Below are 20,854 nucleotides of genomic sequence, written 5' to 3'. Positions count from 1 at the left end.
AAGGGCTTGAGCCATAACTTTCCAGCTGCAGCAGCCTCATCCCTACACCCCAACATGCCTCACAAACGCCACCATGCTCTATGGAGCCAGGGAGGGGACACTGTGGCAACACTGGCTCAAGTTCCCTTTACCTCCCTGCTGAAAGAGACTGAGATGAGGAATGACCCCCAGGAAAGATTCAGCCCAGGAGCTATCTTAGCTCAACCTAGGGTACAATTGGTACCCCATTCATTGGTACAATGAATGAAGGTGCAATACTAGCCTCTTACTGGGGTTGGAGGTGTGGCTCAGGTGGTAGAGTGCCAGCCAATGAGCGAAAGCATCATATATGGAGCTCAAGTCTCCATCTCAGACCAACAAAGAAAAGAGAAACCAGAGCCTCTTACTCCTGACACGGTTTCAACCTGACTGTGCCACAGTAAGTCTGATCTGCACCCCACAGGGTGCCACATGCTGGTGTTTAGCAGAGATTCACAAATGAGATGACCACAGATTCAAAGCAATTCTCACTTAAAACCTGGACACCTGGCAGGGGTTGGCGGAGGGAAGACACACCGACTGTGATTTCTCACTGGGCTCAAGTCTATCTTCTCCCCAGATTTATGCATTTCAATGATGCACAAAAAGGAAAGAAGAGAAAGTATTGGAAATGTGTTTCCTGCCCAACACTACCATATATACACTCCCAGGGTGCACTAGTTCCTTTCTCCGAGTCTGAGCCCCTGAGGTAGAGCTGGCAGTGTTAATTGTAAAGAAAACACTCTCTGCCTTAAACTGTGCTCACTGTGTGGGTTTTGGAGTCATTGTCACATCTCAGGCTCTACTTTGCCCTCAGCTGTCCCCTTCAGTGCCAACCACACACTAGGTCTTGATTACTAGGCATATTCGTAATCTCTTACCTAACGTCCCTAGCAATGCTCTGACCCACCTTACCCTCCACATGAGGCAACTGGCTAAGATGTGATCATGTCTCCTCCTCACTGTCTTCCAGTCTTCCAGGCTCTTTGGTGTCATCACTTGCTCTCTATGACTTCATGACATCATGGTATTTCTCCCATACACCTTCACTCTGGACTGCAAGTTTCCTCAGCAAAGCACCGTTTCTAACTTACAAGCTCTCATCAGGCTATGTATTAGCATCCTGGGGCCTCACACCACACACTGTAAGTTTACTTACTATAAACTTGTAGAAAAGTAAAGGAAGAAAAAATATTATATGTGAAGAGAAGCAAGATTGTTGTCATCAAGGCATCTTTAACGGTGTAGCAAAGAGGAGTTCAGTGTGAGTCAAACACAGGACCAAACTGAGGAGACACAGAAGTAGTTTCATGAGAAACAATTAGGAAGCTTTCACTTTTTGAAGCCACAGGGCACAAGGGGGGAAAAAAGCAAAACATGTGAGTCACAGCTAAATCCTTGGAAAACCACTGAGCTGTGAAAAGGTCCAGAGTAGATCTGTAACCCAACCCAGAAAAATACCTTTCAAAGGAAAGAGCAAGGACATGCATGGGGAATTTTGAATCTGCTTTAAGGAGAAAGTTATGCTTCACTTGTCATTATAAGCATTTTATATTAATTTTTTAATGTCAGAACAGACAAAAGAAAGCAACAGCATCCAAGATTCAAGACCCTTACATACGCAACCCATACATTGTGATTTTTGCAAGTTCAGTCTTATACCTAAATAGACTTGATCACTTACTATGCAGAAGGAAATCCATCGTCATGACCTGAATAGCAAAGAAGAAGAAAAAATCTTGGCATAGCTCAGACTTTCCCAGATAACCCTATCCATTTTTCCTTTTAAAAGCTGACCCAGTGGGGAAACATTTACGCAAAACAATGACAGGGAAGATGTTAAAAGCTGTGCCTATGGCTGAAGTGAACCAAAACTTGTAACAGAAGGGGTCTGATGAGCCATGTCTATTACAGCTTCCACACACCAATCACTAAGGATCATTCTGTTCTTGATGCCCAATTAAAGTGTAAGGGAGATCCTATTTTTCCTGTATATTCCCAATTGCCAAAAGCCCACCCTCTTTAGAGCAACTATGTACAGACTCTATCAGATTCCAGGAGCTCCTCCTCCTGCCAGAGCATAAATACACATACACAGCTGGATTCACAGTCAGAGCGTTTGTCTCAGCAATACTTAGAGAAATCAACAATATCTTTAGGAAAATCCAAATGACACAAAATTCCATAAAGTACCATGTCCAAAAAATGTGCAAAAGCACTAGGGTGGAGATAAACAAAAAAAATGCCTTACTAATTTGCCTTTTCCAGGTAGGCCTTTGCCAAGCTGGACCTCACTAGCATCTTTGTGGAGAAAGCCCCCTAGATGGGTCTGGGAGGAATAGAAAGGTTGCCTTCACACACAGGTGCTCTATGCATATCTCTGGTCCAAGAAGACTGCAACAGGTCTGAGATGCCTTCCAGCCACAGGGCTGTGAAATGGCCAAGCAGATATAATCCCTCCTACTAATCTACCTATAACCACCAGATCATGAGCATCCCAGGAGTGATTTAAAACCACACTTTTGTCCTTGGGGAGTGGATGGACAAGTCTGTCTACATTTGTGGTAGGAGAAAAGAGGGCTAAGTTTCCATGAGAATTAACTCAACCAGACTAATTTTTTTCCTGCAAAGAGACAACGAGACAGTTCTCCTCTTACCTCCTGGATTGCCTGTGTAAATGGAGAGACAACAACTCATTTGCTTGGTCCCCCAAAATGCAGCCAAATCCTTGATGAGAATAAATCCTTGTACTTTTGATCCAATGGTTTAGGTGTCCAAGGTGAAGGTACTGGGGAGGGGGTGGGGAGGAGACCCTGTTGGTTTTTATGAGTCTGTGGGTCAGCTCAGACTGGCTGCCCTGACTCATCTGTATGCAACAGGTCTCAAAGAACATAGTTTACTTTATAACCGGATCCAAGGGTAGGCGTGGCAAATGGGCAAGATACACCAAAGGTGTTGAGCTGCCAAGGCTAATTAAGAATGATTTAAGGAAGCACATGGTGGGGGGAATCTGAAGGCCAGTGTTCATGGGACCATGTTTAAATCAAATGAATGAGCTTCCAAGGGGCTGGTTGCTCTAAGGTGGGGAGTCAGGAGGCTTTAAGAAGCCCATCTAATGTGACCCTCCCCCCCACCCCACCGCTTTCCTGCTTAATAACTTACTCAGCTATCCTAAAAGTCAGGCCGACCTGGCTTTCCTTCGGCCTTTCTCTTGACACTGGCTATAGGACAGCGTAGAACTTTATCACACAGACTTTGCAGTCAACGGGCAGGGCTGAGCCCCTTCTCCAAGAAAGAAAATGTGGTGGGAACAAAGACAATGTGGGTAGGATATTGCTCTTGCCATTGGATAAACCACATAGAAACTCAGGATATTCCACCCCTGCAGTCACCTCCTGTGGTTCCTCTAGAGAGGGAGTGCTCCTTTTATATCACTCTGGGTTGTTCCCTTCCCAGTTTCCTCCAGGTCAGGCTGCCTTCTGTGAACCCTCACACTGCTCCCCCGTCAGACATATCAGAACACAGTCTCCATAGTACGCTAACCCTGTGCACTGGACAGCAACCTGTGAATACAGGCTGTCCACACATTCCTTCTGATGACATGAGATCCCAGCCTTTAATTAGGGAGTGGAAGTTACTGCCAGGCACACCAGTGGCTTCCACTTGTAATCTGAGCTACTCGGGAGACTAAGATCTGAGAACTGAGATTCAAAGCCAGACCAGACAAGGAAGTGCATGAGACTCTTGTCTCCAATTGACCAACAGAATGTCACAAGTAGAGATTTGGCTCAAGAACACCAGCCTTGAGCAAAATAAAAGCTAAAGGACAGAATCTAGGTCCTGAGTTCAAGCCCCATACCAGCAGCAACAAAAGAAAAAGGAGGAGAAAGAGGAAAAAGAAGGAGGAGAAGAAGGAAGAGGAGGAGGAGGAGGAGAGGAAAAGGAAGAGAGGAGGAGGGGGAGGAAAGGAGGAGAAGGAGAAGGAAAAGGAAGAGGAAGAGGAGGAAGAAGAAGAGGAGGAGGAGGAGGAGAAGGAGGAGGACAGGAAGAGGAAAAGGAGGAGGAGGAGGAAGAAAAGGAGGAAGAGGAGGAAAAGGGACAGGAAGAAGAGGAAGAGGAGGAGGAAGAAAAGGAAGAAAAAGGAGGAGGAGGAGGAAGAAGAGGAGGAGGAGGAAGGAGGAGGAGGATGAAGGAGGAGGAGGAGGAGGAGGAGGAGGAGGAGGAGGAGGAGGAGGAGGAGGAGGAGGAGGAGGAGGAAGGGAAGTTATTAGAAGCTCAGAAAAAATGTTCAAGTAGCATCCTAGCTCAGAGACCCTGTGCCAATGACAGGCGCCACGCCACTGTCTCCCACAGGAGACCTGATACATCCCGATGTTCACAGGATAAAATAGACATCAATGCAAAATTACAGGAGAGAAGAAAATTCCACCTTCTGATATATGTATAAGTCTGATCAGACAGATGTTAGAGAGAAGGAAAAAGAACAGTCAGTAGCTGAGGTCTTGCAAATTGTGATTTAATCTGCAGTTTGAGAGTTTCAGGAGGTGATTAAGTCATGAGGACCACAGCCCTCAGGGATGGTATCGGGACCCATATAGAAAGGGCTGGATGGAATGGGTTCTCTTTCTTCTGCTGTGGAGGCACAAGGCGCACCTGCTTTTGCCTTTCTGCCTTCCACCATGGAAAGATACAACATTGAAAGGCAAATGTTAGAAATAGAGTACACCATCTAGATCTAGGACTAGGAGGAATACCTTTTGATTGCTTACAAACCACCTCCTCTTGTATATTTTGTTACAGCAGCACAAGCAGATGGGTGTAAGTAAAACCTGTTATATGGCAATATTTCCCATGTGATGTTTGATCATAAAAGAACTTTATCAGGAAATAATAGTACCAAGGGCAGTGGGGGCGGGGAGGGGAGAACAATAGGATGAAAGAATCAAAGCTTATACTAAGTGTAACCTTAACCTTTCCCTCCATACAATGTTTCCTTGTGGATACTCCAGTTCCCAGAGGTTGCTTTCCCATCCCTAGGTCTGTTTCGTCTTCTGAAAACACCTCCTTTCTCAATCTCCTCTGTGTGGCTCTCTACCTACCTTTCCTCATCTTCCAACCCCATCTATTGGGATATTCTCAAACGCCATACTCACCCTACCCAATTTTAAGCAGAACTGGGTGTGAAGACCACAAGGACACAGCCTGCAGACCTCCAAAAGTAAGGAGAATAGGGCCCTTACACGTGCACTGAAATGACCTGAATGAATCCCTGCATGGTCACGTGGACACTTCCCTCAGAGGCCACGCCACAGGCTGGGATACTTCCTCCATCCTGCCCTCCCTCTCTCCTACATTTTAGGGTCACCTTGAATCACAGCCTGATGGCTATCTCTAACTTCCTTCCAATTTCTTCTCATCTGTACACTTTTCATCCATTATATGGCCTGTCTCTTGAAGAACCCTATTGGCCTGTTCAGACAAGATGGGAAGGGTCACCAGATTTGGCAGGAGAGATGTGGCGATCCCACAGAATGGGGGCTTTATCCATTCAATGTGCCAAGCAATGGTCCCAGGAGCTGGTGCTGTGCTTCCCCACCAACATGACTGCGGGTTTACCTTTTCATCCTGCCAGCTATCCAGCCCTTAGCTGTAGCAGGGCAAACACACATACCAACACGCGCTTCTCAAAGGTAAACAGTACGTCTCACAGATAGTGCAGAATAAACCCCAAATGAGGAAAATAAATGTTTTCTTAACAGCTTTATCCAATGGCAAGGTAGGAACCTCTTACACAATGGCCCCAGAAAGTCTCATTATTATGCCAACCAGGCAGTGACCTTTTCTTTGTCCCCTACCTCTTGCTCCCAACCTTCAAACCTAGGCCCCTTTGTACTTCCTGGGAATAAGAAGCCCATTGCTAAGCAACAGGGGAGGGCAGAGCTGATGCATTCTTTCTGTTCTATAGATCTTAGTGTTTAATGAGCAAGTAAAGACTATTGACTTGACATATTGCTGGACTTCCGTGAAATGAATAGGACTCTTCCCTCAGCCCCCCGCCCCATATCTCTTGTAGAGATAATCTCCTCCTACTCTGACATCTGTCTGTGGCTCCACCACCTCTATAGGCAGAGAGAGAGAGAAAGAGAGAGAGAGAGAGAGAGAGAGAGAGAGAGAGAGAGAATATCCTAGGTCCTCAGACACAGCAGGTGGTAGCAGAGTATGGAGGTTCCCCCACACACACACTGTCTAACTGTATTGACTTTGTTGACAAAAAGCATTAGCCTGAATGAGGATCAAAGTCCAAAGAGTGATTTCCTTAAGGTGCTGATGGCTCTCGCCTATAACCCAAACTCCTCAGGAGGCTGAGATCCGAGGGTCACTATTCATATGAAGCCAGTTGAGACAGACTAATCTGAGACTCTTCAGACAAAAGTGATAAGTGGAAGTATGGCTCAAGTGGCAGTCAAGTGAGAACACAAGGCCTGTGTTCAAGATCTAGTAGCACACATGTGTGCACACACACACACACACACACACACACACGCATGCATGCACGCACTCACAGGAAATTTGGAGCATACCAAAAATATTGCCCAATTCAGATCCTGTTTGAAACCCAGAAGCCTTTAGCGGTGCCTGTCTGGTTTAGGGAAAAACTAGACATTCCTAGTCATGCAACAGACAGGGATATATGACAGATTCCAAAAAGCAAGACTCCCGGAGCAGGTGAGGGAACAGACCACGGAAAGCAGGCAGGGTTTCTTTTTTTTGCAAAACAGAACTGAATTCTGGGTCTGAGGAGGGGAAGGAGCCTAGTGAACAACCTACAGAAGGGCAGCCAGGCAGGGCAGAGTTCTTCCTGGTGTGAAAATGGAAGGGGAGGAGCTTACACAGAGTGCTCCCCTCTGAGCTAAGACTCTGCACACTGCCTCAAGGTTCCTGGTGGCACCCCTGTTCCCATGTCCAGAGGGGTCAAAAAGAACTCTTGTTCCTGGGTACGTTTCTGGCCTGTGATGAAGCTGAGGTTCCAATTCAGACCTATCACTGTTAAGACTCTGGTACCATAGGTATTCTATGCAAAGTCCCAGGTTCATTCTTTTGGTATTCAGGTGGAGGGGAGGGGTAAACAACAGAATCTTAAGCTAGCTGGGAGCTGGTGGCTCACAAATCTAATCCTAGCTACTCAGGAGGCTGAGATCTGAGGATTGCAGTCTGAAGCCAGCTCAGGCAGGAAAGTCTGTGAGACTCTTCTCTCCAATAAACAATTTAGAAAAAGCCAGAAGGGGCACTGAGGCTCAAGTGGTAGAGCACTAGCCCTGAGAAAAATCAATTCAGGGACAGCACCCAGGCTCAGAGTTAAGCCCCAGGACCAGCAAAAAACAAACAAAAAACAATCTTAAGATTAAAATATAGTGAATTTAATGAGTGATTTTTTTTTCTCTACAGAAATAAGAGTAAAGAACTCAAAAGGTAAAAAATCCACAGAGAGTCAGAAAGGAGAGAATATCAATCAGGACATTTTAACAAAATTTAGGAAGCTGGAAACAAATGAAGACTTCAGAGTCGCAAGCCATAAGCCCTAGCCTGTTAAGAAAGTCCGCACGGGGTGAGCTGGGAGCTTTCAGAATCTAGAGTCAGGAGAGCCCAGCTATCTGCAGGGCTGATGTGCTAGGCTGACAGAAGTAGCCAAAGCAAAAGAAAGCTCGGTAGTAGAGTCCTGGCAAGGATTGCAAAACAAAAAAGATAAAATGAATTGGCACAATCTTCCCCCTCTGCTTTTAAGATCCTGTTGTTTGAACTTGGGATCTCACAATTGCTCTTCTGGTGCTTTACCACATTAACCACACCTCCAGCCCGGGTTTTTGCTGGTCCTTTTTTAGATGAAGTCTAGAGGACTTTTTTCTGGCCTGGAGTCACTATCATCTGGATCTCAGAGTCCTGTGTAGCTATATTATAGGTGACTGGCAGAGGCCTTTTTTGTTTTAATCTTTGAGGAACTTGTAGGAAATAAGGGAGAAGGAGCAAACATTGAGAGAAGGTCTCTGTCTCATTCTGTTGGAACCTCTGGCCTCTCTTGAACCACAATTTTCAAGGCCACAGAAGTACGCCATCCTTCTTTCAGGCGAAAATGGTGCCCTAACTGTGAGTGACCAAGAGGTGTTCTTACCCATCATGCACTGGTGGGTAGGTGGAAAGGTGGAGGAGTCCTCCATTTGGCATAGTCAACATCATCTGTTGGAGTATCACTCATTTGCAAAAATTGGCCACTAATCTCCTTTCTAAAGGTTTGTGTGAAAGCAGGGCCCTTCGTCTCCAAATTTAACGCCAAAGCTAATGCTCAGGTTCTGGACCAGCAACTTAGGATGTGGGTTTTACTTTTTTTTTTTTCTGGTAGTCTATATTTCCCTCTCATTAACACTGTCTTGGAGAGAGCAGGTCTTGTTTATCGATGTGAGAAGCATCTATAACCACCCACATGTGTCTCATAGTCAGACAGGAATAGAAAGCAGTGTCAAAGGAGAGACTTCAGCTTTTTGAGGTACACTTATCCCACAGCTAGGATGGCAAGCACTTTTTTTTTTATTAAGAACAAATCTTGAGAACTGTGAGCTCAAACTTTGATCCTCTGGATCTCAGCCTCCCAAGTAGTCAGGATTACAGACACGAGCGACCAGCACCAGGTGGTGGTGAGAAAATATCACCACAATCTTACCCATTTTGCAAGGCAAGAACCTTGACAAGTTATTTAAACACAGAGAGCCCAGGTTGAAATATTAACTTCACCTTACTACATACTACTGCCCTGTGCCTTCCATCTGTAGTTAGGGTGATTGTCTTCTCCAGGTGGTCCACCCCTGGGAGTGCCCTGATTTGACTTAGAGATGTCAGTGCTGGAGAGTCCATCACCATAAAAACACATCGCCCCCCTACTTCCCATCCCTCCTCCTGCCTCCAGCTCCTAAATGGGACAGCACAGGACCAAAGATGTGGCTCCAATAATTCTCTCATCTTTCAGGCATGCTTTTCTTGAGAAGCACTATCTGATAAGAATATTGGAAACATCCAAATGTGTTTGCAACAAAAGAAAACTAAAGAATCCACTGAGGTGATGAGAAGAAAGGTGTGTGCTAGGTTTTGTAAAGAGTCATCTGCAACAAATAAAATGCTTTCTCTCCAAAACACTGGCTGCTACTTCAAGAGGAACAAACCAACTCATTCAGTGAGAAATTCCTGGTCAAGAGATTTTCCTATTTTTTAAGTTTTTGGCAGAACTGGAATTTTAACTCAGGGCCTTGCATTTGGTAGGCACTGTAGCCACATAGAACCTTGTAGGCACATAGAACCTTGATCCTCCTATTTTATACTACTTCTTGTAGCTAAGAGCACAGGTGAGTGCCATCATACTCAATTTCCTCCACTGAGATGGAATCTCACAAACTTTCCAGCCTGGGCTGATCTAGAACCTCAGTCTTCCCAATCTCAACTTCCCACAAAGGTAGAGTGACAGGTCTGAGCCATCAAGTCCCTGACACCCAATGAATTTCTTTATAACAGGGAGACTTCAGGCATTGCTTATTGGTATAGCATTTGCCTAACATGCACAAGGTCCTACGTGCTATCAACCAGTCATAAACACACACACACACACACACACACACACACACACACACACACACACATACACCTTGTTGAAGGAGTCACAGTAGTCACTTTGAGAGTTCTAAAGATGAATAAAACATGGCTCTCCTGTCCTTCAAGAGTTCAATATTTTATAGAGGAGAAGTTGGTGATAAACCCAGTGAGGCAGAAATATCCAGGAAATATTACTAACACATACAAGAAGCAATTACTTCTAGCTGGAAAACTTCCGGAGGATTCTTCCATAGTCACATGTAGGAAGAAAGAATTACCGTATATGGCCTTGACAAAGGTGGACAGTGGATACAGAAGAAATAGATAAGAAGCCAGAAAGCAGAATCAGAACACTCTCAAGAAGCAACTTCAAGGGAAAAATGAAGGTAGGTTAAGCAGAGCAGACAAGTACAGAATATCCCGTGGTACCCACTGGGATTTTGACCTTCAAAATCTGTAGGGATAAACATCCTAATGCAGGAGCCGTGGATCTCTCTATAAGTTGATGCTCATCATTTCTGTTTGTATTTTATATTATTTATCTTCAGGAATGTTGCCATGCTATACCCAGAATTTCCTATCTACCACTATTGTTTCCTATTTTGACATTTCTAGAAAAATCTTTTGTGCTGGTATTGGACCAGAACCCCTCCGGATCTTGCTCTACTTTCTTATTTATGGGTGGTTCTCTATTGCTTGAATCATGTCTCTGGTCCATCTAGAGTAGTGCTTGGCTTCGATAGAGATACTTTGCATTGTAGGAAGACAGACCTGTGGGATTTCCCTAGACTTTTCCACTGTGTGTTTAAGATATTGAGTTCTTGATTCTCCATTGCCTCACATGTACCCCCACAAAATTGGAAGTCAAACTACATAAATTGACACATTCCTGGCGGGTCAGCTCATGTGTTAGCTGAATGCTCTGGGAAGTGCAGGGAGGGGGCAGATGCACCTAGGAGGCACCCATGCCAGGCTAGCATATTCATGAGTCCCAGTACACATACCTTGGGCTGGAAATTGCCAGGATTTTCAGGAACAAAGTAGGGAACACTATCTATCCCCAGCCCAGTGACCTTGAAGTTGACCTTTCCACAGCCACATTGGCAGATGTGGACAGTCTTCCCCTGCTGTAATCAAGCCCTCGCTTCAACTCATGGTTCAGAGATTTTCCTCCCCACCCCCATACCTATACTCATACTGTGGGGGGAAATCTTTGATACTCAGGATAAACCACAAAATCCAGGTGTTGCTCAGAATATGGAGTCATCAGTCTGGATCTCATTGGCTTCGGACCTGGGTTTCTACTGGTGCTGTATGCCTTACAGGCCCTGGAGGTTGGGTCATAAGGACTTCCATCGGAGGTTGGGAAAAACACATGTTAGAATAAGGGCCTCAAATGAGCCTCAGGGAGCATGGGTAGTAGGAAAAACACTGAAGTTGAGAGTCACAAAATCTAGGCTGGAGGTATGACTTTGTCACCTCATGAAAGTACAACCTTGGGGTGCTTACATAACCTTCCTGAATCGTAATATACCACTTTCTATTGTGCTGTGTAGTATGAAAATCCAATGTAAGCAAGGACTGGGAAGTTCTCTGGTCATACTCAGCCGTGGTCATCTAGTACGTACTCAACTGTCACACTGGGGCAGAAACAATGGTCTCAGTGTCCCAGGGGACAAGGTGGGGTGGTGAAATGGAAGCGGTGGGTAGCAGGGTTGATTTCTGAAGGCTGAAAAAGACAAGCCTTGATTTAGATTCAGGTCCCAGTCTGCAAGACCATCCACCTTTAATAAAGGGGTTTGGGGGTTCTAGGACAATCATCACAGAGGCCTCTCTTGATCTGGGCATCACATATCATGTTCTTTTCTAAAAAAATAAAATACTCTTTTTGTGAGTGTGCTTTTACTTTATCTATTTGTTTTTTGATTTTTAAAGTTATCTTTAAGCAGTTGTTCTAAGGAGCTGACATTCCCCAGTCCCCCTATTCAACATTCTCACTCATCCCTCTCAACCCACTTTCTCAATTTTAGGTTATGTATTTTAGGGTTTTTTTTTGCTTTTTAACAAATAAGTTTATGTTACAGTGCACCTTGACCTCTGTCATAACTTCAAAATCTTCACCATCACCCCACCCCACTTTAACCCACCATTTCCCTTCTATTGTTCAATTTTGTGGTATGGACAATGAATTCATGCCTGCATTCGCCCCCTCTTTCCCCACTTCATTCTTCTGTCCCACTCCCCTTGTCTCGACCCTACCTTCTTGCAAGTACCCATTTCCTGATACTTATTTTGTTGGGCTGTTATGTATGTGACCCATTAAGCAAGGAAGAGTAGCTGCAGAGGTGGCTCTGGCCCTACAAGGCCCACAGATAAATTATCTGTCCCTATTACTTCAGTTGCACTGGTATCTTAGAGCAGAAGTAGCCTAGGGCACACCCATTTCCTATGGCCCACCCACACCTGGGCACTCCAGCCTTACCCTCCCTGCCTAGCAAGCAGAAACCAGGAGCCCACATCCTGCACCCCCTCCTCTGGTCTCATTTAGTAAGAGTCTCCTGAGGAGGAGGATCCCCCCTTGGCCTCTCTCTCCCCAACAGACTCAGGACTTGGTTCTCCCTTTAAAGATGGCAGTAGGTCTAAGGATTCCCAGGGTTCTCTATGGGGTAGGTGATGCTCTAAGAACAATTGCTCAATGAGTGTTTTTGATGTTACTAAAAAGGAAGGCAGGTGGCCCCTTTCTCTGAGACTTAATGTTACCTTGTGTGAGTCTCTAGTCCCCTGGCAGAGGCAGGGAAGTCACGCTAGCAAGTGAGCGCCCTTTGGTCCCATCCAATCTCCCTTCACCAAGTGTTTCAAGAGGCCATGGCAGCTGAGGGTGAGCCAGGGAGGAGTCTAAAACCACTCGTCTCTAGATAAAGCCTAATATCAGGAGAAAGATAGAATGGATGACATTGACCTAGGAGCACTGGGCTCATCAAATGACATGTTGAATGTTAGCCCCTTGGAACAACTACTTGAAGACAATAAAATTACAGTTTAAAAAAAAGCAAAGAGAAAAACCTTACCTCATTGTGTCCTTAGGCAAAGAGTGAACCAATACAGCTGAAGAAAAAGAAAAATTCAGCCCTAGATTCACTGGGAGACACTTTCCAGGAAAAGGCCAAGTTCCCAGCCTCTACCATTCCAGCTCACTGAGCACCCCCTTCCTCCTTGCTTAATAGCCCAGACTAATCAGCACATCCCTGACTGACTCTAGGTTCACCTAGAAATATTCCAATCGTGCTTTGGCTCCTAATCCAACTCCCCCCTGCAGGGAGCAATGCGCCCATCAAGCCATCCTGTGGATTCTAGTCCCTAGCACGGTGACAGGGCTCACTGTATATTCATTAATGAATTAGCATTCTCATCTCGATAGACATCAGAAAGGCAGACTGTAATTAAGGAAGATAGATGTTCTCAGGAGATGACTGTTCAGGAAATCAGGTATCTGAATATTCAAGAAACTTTGGCAAATACTGTAAGGTATGGCTCTCCTGGAAAACAACCAAGCTGACATCCATGGAAACACCCAAACATCCCATTAGCTGTGTCCACAGAAGAAAAGCTCCCTGTAGGGACAGAGAACACAGTCTCACCATCTCTACATGGCCAGAATCTAGCCCAAAGCCTACTGCAGAGCAAGGAGTCAGCAGATGTTTGTAGAACAGATGATTAAAAATGAATAAATGACCAGTGCCAAGATGATGAATTAAAGAAATGCTTCTAAAGCCCAATACTGGTGGCTCACACCTGCAATCCTAGCTACTTGAGAGACTGAAATCTGAGGATTGTGGTCAGAAGCCAGCCAGGGCATAAACGTCTGTGAGATTCTTATCTCCAATTAACCAACTAAAATAATGTTGGAAGTGGAGGTTTGATTCAGATGGTAGAGTACCATCCTTGAGTAAAAAACCCAAGTGAAAGATTAAGAGATCCCTGAGTTGAAGCCTCAGTACTGGAATTTAAAAAAATAAAGAAAGAAGAAAGAGAGGGTGAGGAAGAGGAGGAGAAGGAGAAAGAGAAGGAGAAGGTTCTACTTTCACTGTCCTTAGAAATCCCCAATGGCCTAAAACCTCAAGGGTAAGAAGATCTGGAGAGGAGCCAATAATAACAGCATTGACATCCAGAAAGCATACGTGTTCCATACTTGTACCATAAGTTATTCACCTTTCCACTCCTGTAACAAATATCTGAGCAATTAAACTCAAAAAGGGATAAGTGTGGGGTGGTTTTTTTTTTTTTTTTTGCCTTGTAATTTATATGTTCCAGTCCATAATCCTGAGGGCTCTGATGTTTGGGGCTTGTGACAAGGAGTGCATCGTGGCACAACAAAATTCATCACTTCAAGGTTGGGAAGCAAAAAGGATGGGAAGAGGAAACAACTGAGATCCAACAATCCCCTTCAAGAACACACCTCTCAATGACCTAAAGACCTCTCAGGAGGCCGCACCCTTTAAAGGTTCTACCACCTCCCAATGGTGCCCAAACTGAGGACCAAGCCTTTACATGGGCCTTTGAAGATTGTCAGGATTTAGCATGAAGGAAGAATCTAACACAATTGACACTTCCAAATCCCAAACTAGAGAGTTGTCTGTGGTGTGTTTCTCTGTGGAAGCGCAGTAAGCAAAGCAACAAAAAGAAGACAGGGAAAAATAAAAGTCCCTTGACTAAGAAACATACCACATCACTTCATGGTGAGTTTATAATGACCCCAAAGAAAGGGAATCGAGTAAACATATCTACACTCCCAACTCTCATCACCTTCATTCCAGTCGGCTGATGGGCAGGATTCCAACCTTCAAGTATGAGATTTAAAGGGTCATTTCTGAGGAATCTATATTTAAAAAAACACCCAGAAGCCTTGCAGGTGTCCATTACCACCCACAGCTTCCGGTCTTCACACCAGGTTGCCAGGTTTCTGGGGGAAAACTAGAGAGAAAACACCGGCATGAAAAAGCATTTTAGTAGAAATAGAGACTAGTGAAGAGAAGGAAGCTTGAAATAGAGTGGTACCAAAACAAATAAACTTTCAGAAAATAAAAAGGAAGAGTATGGGAAATTAAAACATGACAGCAATAACAAAAATCTCAGTGGAAGAGTTGGGAGAAAGTATTGAGACATAGAATAAAAAATACAAAGGGCCAAAAGTAGGAGAAGAAAAAGCAAATGAGAAGTCTACAGTATAAATCAGCTCCCAACAGAATTTTGCAGACAACAATACTCCAACATAGTATTGTACCCACCAAACAATGGAATATAATCCCATTACTAATGAATAAGATATGGGAAAGGTACAATAGTGATGATGGCAAAGAAGCTAAGTTTCCATCATCAATGGTAAAAAAGTTAAAAGCCAATCATAGACAGTCATTAAGACAAGTAAGTCTAATAAAAGTATTATAAACCTGTCATCTGGAGATATACAATAAAACCAAGAGGAACAAGGAGCCAAAAGAAATGAAAGCGGTGGCCTGTGAAGACTGAGAGGTAAAATAAGATGCCTGTTTTCAATTCAAACTACTTAGACCAATCGGATCCTTCAAATATGTGTGTGTGTGTGTGTGTGTGTGTGTGTGTGTGTGTTCTACTTTAACAAAGCAAAAACTAAAGATGAACTCTGTAGTCTCCCTACTGTAAAATTTTCTCTTTTGACCACGAGATGGAGCTATTGACCCCTCATGGAAACAGTAAGCAGGCAAGGGTCCATGCATTTCTAAGGATTTTTGTTGGTTGTTTTTTTTTTATTTTGTGTTTCTTTTCCAAACCAATGAAGTTAGAAACAAATTAGCCCCATCCATTTTCTCAGCTTTCCAAATATTATTCCCTTTTACAGAGCGGGAGGAAAAACTCATTTGCCCCTTGCAGTGTCGTAATTGAAAGCTCAGCATGGAGGGGACAAAGTCCAGAGCCCTACAGCCACTCCACCTCCTTCTATCTAGTCACACCCAGGTTGATTTCAGTTAAAAAAAATTTTTTTTTAAGCCAGTGGTGCAGCTACTCCTGGATCCTATCTCTGTGAAAATCAAGCTTCTCTTGGAGCAAGTCAGGTGGAGCTTGAGATGCTGCAATTCTGATATATTCCCAGAAGGTGTCACTGTCACTGTCAGACTTTGCAACATTGTGTTGAAATTCCTTGCCACTGTCACCCTGGACCACCCCTCTTTCAGTTACCAGGCCACCAAGGTTCCCTCTGCCTCACAGACTGTGCCATACGGCTTCACCTGCTTACAGTTTACTAAAATCTTAAGTTCAGTTTCCTGATCGCTGTAGCACACTTCACTGTGCGACACCCACACATGCTGTAGTATATAAAATGAATACAAATTCCTTCTTGGCAAGGTTCTGTGGGATGGTAGCACTGGACGATGCCCATCTCATTTTCCTCCATCCCTTCGTGGTATCACCACATGGAGCTGCTGTCCTCTTGAGCCCGTTGAAGGCCAACAATGAATTGTCAGGCAATCTTTTCTGTCCCTGGGGGCTCACTTCCTCCCAACAAGAGTCATTGATTGGGCTGGGGATATGGCCTAGTGGCAAGAGTGCTCGCCTCGTATACATGAGGCCCTGGGTTCGATTCCCCAGCACCACATATACAGGAAACGGACAGAAGTGGCGCTGTGGCTCAAGTGGCAGAGTGCTAGCCTTGAGCAAAAAGTAGCCAGGGACAGTGCTCAGGCCCTGAGTCCAAGGCCCAGGACTGGCCAAAAAAAGAGTCATTGATCATCTGCTACAGTATCAGATTCTGTGCTTGGCCCTGAGAGTTGGTGGGGCTCGGCAGTGACCAAGACAAATGAGGTCCCCACAATCATGGAGGCCCCCAAATCATTCATTGGAAAAAAAAATACCCACATGAGTAAAAAATACACAAACCACCCCTAGAGAACTCACAATGGCTTTATGATGCTCCCCAATCCTGAAATCTATAATAATTACTTCATATAGACAGAATAAAAAGTCCCGTTTCATTGCTTGGGACACCAGGTCCTTCTAAGCAAAGATGCAAAGATAGACAGGCATTCTGTTTTTCTGTCCTAGCTTGCTAGAGCTGCCATCACTAAAGACTGTACCGTAGGACTGAGCCCTTAAATAAAAAAAATCATTTTTTTTAATCAGTCCTGGGCCTTGAACTCAGGGCCTGAGCTGTCCCTGGCTTCTTTTTGCTCAAGGCTAGCACTCTGCCACTTGAGCCACAGCGCCCTTTCTGGCTGTTTCCTGTATATGTGGTGCTGAGGAATTGAACCTAGGGCCTCATGTATACGGGGCCATATTCCCAGCCCCCAAATAAGAAAATCTTGTTCACCCTGTTGTGGTGACTGCAAGCTCAGATCAAGCTATTGATGGGTCTGGTTTCTCCTCAGGCCTCCCTCTCTTGTCCTCATATGGTCTTTGCTTTGTGCAGAACACCTTTGGTGCTTTTTTTTTTTTTTCCAATGTCCCCTTCTTACAAAAGCATCCCCCAAATTGGATTTGTCCAAATGGTCCCATTTTCATTTAAGTGTTTCTTTAATACAGTTATCTCCTGAAGTACTAGGGGTTAGGATTTCAATCTACAAATTCAAAAGGGACACAAACCAGCCTGCATAACAATTAGAAAGATGATTTTACAATCTAACAAAAGTGAATCCTACTTTTTAAAAACAACTCTCTGAAATCCACTATTGTTATCTGTGTTAATAAGAAGCTATACTTACGTGAGCCTGTTTCCTCAGAAGGTTAGGAGCATTACAAGCAATTATGGCTCAAAGCACAGAGTAGAGCACAGAGCATAGTAGGACCTTAGTTAATTCTAACTTCTGTCATTGTTCACCTTTCCCTTCGTTGTGGTCCCTAAACACACGTTGCATGGGGACAGCCAGGCCCCTGTCTCCTTTCTGGCCTAAGTTCTTGGCTTAGTTCTCTCTGTATAACCTGGCAGACAGAAGTCAACCCTTAGCTACTCTTTCTAAATGTCCTGGATGTACTTGGTAATTCCATACTACCAGCCAATTATCACCTACAAATTAAAAACCCCACATTGTTAATGTGCCTGCTAACCTTTCCTGCCCTTCCAATTAGTCAGGAGGCATCTTTATCAAAGCCCATCAATTATGCTTTGTAGTTTTTGTCTCACAACATCTACTAAGATGTCACAAACACAGCAGGCCTTGATCAATCAGAAACAGCATGTAAATTCAAAAGGACTCATTGTTGTCCCCCACTTCTTATTTGGGAAACAGGGGCTAGATTGCCAGTCCTAGAAAATACCTAAAACCATGTAAGCATCAAACCTCTACATGCAGTCTTTCCTCTTCATCAATGTACCCATTTAATACTACCCCCCCTCATTCTAACTAAGCATTTCTAATGCAATGTGGTTGTCACTTTTGCATTGTGAGTTGTAACAATAAAACGAATAGAAATTTATTTTTTCCTCTTCCTCAACTTCACAGATAGAAGTCTTCTTACAAAGACCACAGCATCCTGGGGCTAGACAAGTTTTCTTTCCTTCTTAGGTTGAGAATACCCACCATCTCACCTAAAAGATGCACTTTATGGCTTCTCTTCACTTTATGGCAAATAGGTTCCTCTGCTCTTGTGTTTTGGAGTCATTACTAAGTAAAATGATGTTTCCTTAAACATTTACTTGAACACAGTATTATCACCGAGCACAAGGGTACCCCAACAATCAAGCTGATAACCTGTAGCTAGCAGGTGCCGGATAGAGGGACTGGTTCACCTGCTGGATGGATCAGACTTCATCACGCTACTCAGAATGCCTTACAGTTTAAAACTTAGTGATTTATTATTTCTGGATTTTTCTGATTGATGTTTTCAGATCACAGCTGACTGCATGTAACTGAAATCCAGGAAAGCACAGGTGAAAAGGAATCATTATGTATATGGCCAACATTTACTGACTGATTGTGTGTGTGTGTGTGTGTGTGTGTATGTGTGTGTAGTGCTTAGTATAAAGGCATTGTGAGAAAATGAAGGAAGAGGTGACACTGTTCAAAAAGAAGTGGACTTGTTACCTGACTTATGTGACTGTCCATCACCTTTAAAATAAAAATTTTTAAATAAATGCATAAATTAAATTTACTTAAATAAAACAAAAAAAGACATTATGAGAAAGAGAAACATTATCAGGCTAGTGATTCTGTCTTGGAAGAAAAGGAGATGATGTGAGGTAAGTGTAACAGCATTGGTAGTGTTTTGTTTGGAGTGCTATTGAGGCTTGAACTTAGGGCCTCATGCGCTCACTTAGTGTGGGGTGGGGTGTCAGTATGGGGGCTAAAATTCAGGACCTGAATGCTGTCTGTCCCTTAGCTTTTTCCACTGCAGGCTGGCACTCTACCCCTTGAGCCACATCTTTACTTCTGACTTTTTGGTGGTTAATAGGAGATTGAAGTCTTTCCAATTTGTCTGCCAAATCTGCTTTGAACCAATGTCCTCAGAGCTCAGCCTCCTGAGTAGCTAGAATTACAGACATGAGTCATTGGTGCTTGACTTATTCTCTTCTCTAAACTGTGTGACAACCACATGACTACTTGTTAAATAGTGAGAAATTGTATTTTAATAATTAATTCATAGCTGTGGTTTATCTGAGAGAGTCTCCTGACCTAAGGAAAAAAGCACGTCAAATATTTGTCTTGCCCAAAAAGAGATTGAGTGAAAATTTCAAACAACAACTCCACAAACTCTTTTAATTAATATTTTATCTGGCAGAAATATTTATGAGACATTACCAGTTCCATACACGCAAATGGAATTTCTATAAATAGGAGAAAAAAACAATTTCCTGTGAGTGTCATATTCCAAAGAGAAATTTTAATTGTGAATTCATCTCCTGCTTATGAAGGAAGGTAAGAGGCAGATGAAAGGGGACAGAGGAGGTAGGTCTGCGTGCTAATTAACAGTGGTCATAGCCTTACATTCTCTGTTACTTTCCAGCATCTCAATGATCAGACAATAAGATAGACCCCCTTTTGAAGCCCCCTGAGTAGTTTAAAAATCTTTCCATCTATTCGTAAATGCCATTTCTGATCTTTGGGTGACCTTAAGTTTGCACCGAATTAGTCAGGACTAGAATGACCATACTTCTCACTCTTCAGGTCCTGGCTGAGAACTGTTACCTGGTCCAGGTTTATATTACTGCTGGAATATTTACAGAGTGAGGTTTCCCAGACCATTCAAGTTGTTTTAAATCAGATAGGCACTGGTTACTTAGGAGGCTGAGATCTGAGGATCACAGTTCAAAGCCAGCTCAGGCAGGAAAATACATGAGACTTTCCTACCCACTCAGGAGGCTGAGATCTGAGGATCACAGTTCAAAGCCAGCTCAAGCAGGAAAGTCCATGAGACTCTTATCTCCAATTAATCACCAAAAGGCCAGAAATGGAGCTGTGGCTCAAGTAGTAGTGCACCAGCCTTGAGCAAAAAAGCCAAGGGACAGTCCCCTCCCTGCAAATCAACCAAGGCAGAGGGAATATTACAGTCTTGATACTTATTCAAAGGCCACTCACTGCTGCTCTGGGACACAGCTCTTGACCATGATGCTTTGACTGTGCTATGTGGACTGCAGTAGTCACATAGCCAGGCCTCTACCAAGGACTGGGAAATGAAGGATGCAAACATGTTCTTCTCAGGGATACCCATAAGATCAACCAGCAGCCAACATAGATGAGCTCAAAGGCAGGCCAAGGCTCCTAAAGGAGACAGAAAGTCAGGGCTTAGTGTGGTCATGCTGAGTCACCAGCCTCTCTACAGAGAATAGAGGGGTGACCCCAGGGCAGGCCCTGTCCCCCCATTACCCCAAGGGACAGGGCAGAGGACTGCAGGTTCTGCTGTCCACGGCATGGACAGATTTGATGCACTCCAATCCCAGTGACATTTTTCTCATTGTTCCTGAATCTACACATCTCTCCCTTACAGCGATCATTCATGTGATAAACAGGTGTTGGGAACGCCACAGGCTTTCAGTCAGGGCCTGCATTGAACCCCAAAGGCTGGGTAACAGACACAGAGAGCCCAACTGTCACCACCAAGTAAGACCAGCCACACTGGATCCATGAAGCCCCAGAAACACCTGCTGGTCCTCCCCAGACACCACCCCTCCCTTGGCAGGGTGGGGTCTGCCTGTGTCTCCCCTACAGCTCAGACAAATTACATAATAGATTCATGT

General features: G+C 44.2%; 1 protein-coding gene across 4 annotated transcripts in view; it reads right to left on the bottom strand.

Moving 5' to 3' along the window:
* Positions 1-2,980, bottom strand: part of Kcnj1 (potassium inwardly rectifying channel subfamily J member 1) — a 30,102-nt gene extending 27,122 nt beyond the window's left edge. For 3 of the 4 annotated variants that reach the window (XM_048343654.1, XM_048343655.1, XM_048343652.1), the window contains exon 1: positions 2,676-2,980. The gene's annotated coding sequence lies outside the window, so the exon portion shown is untranslated. The remainder of the gene's footprint in view (positions 1-2,675) is intronic. The other variant, XM_048343653.1, reaches the window with a different exon arrangement.
* Positions 2,981-20,854: the final 17,874 nt, after the last annotated feature.

The sequence above is a fragment of the Perognathus longimembris genome, chromosome 3, assembly GCF_023159225.1.
Source record: "Perognathus longimembris pacificus isolate PPM17 chromosome 3, ASM2315922v1, whole genome shotgun sequence".
Lineage (NCBI taxonomy): Eukaryota > Metazoa > Chordata > Mammalia > Rodentia > Heteromyidae > Perognathus > Perognathus longimembris.
The sequence above is the reverse complement of the archived record's forward strand: the minus strand, read 5'-3'. Positions and strand labels throughout refer to the sequence as shown.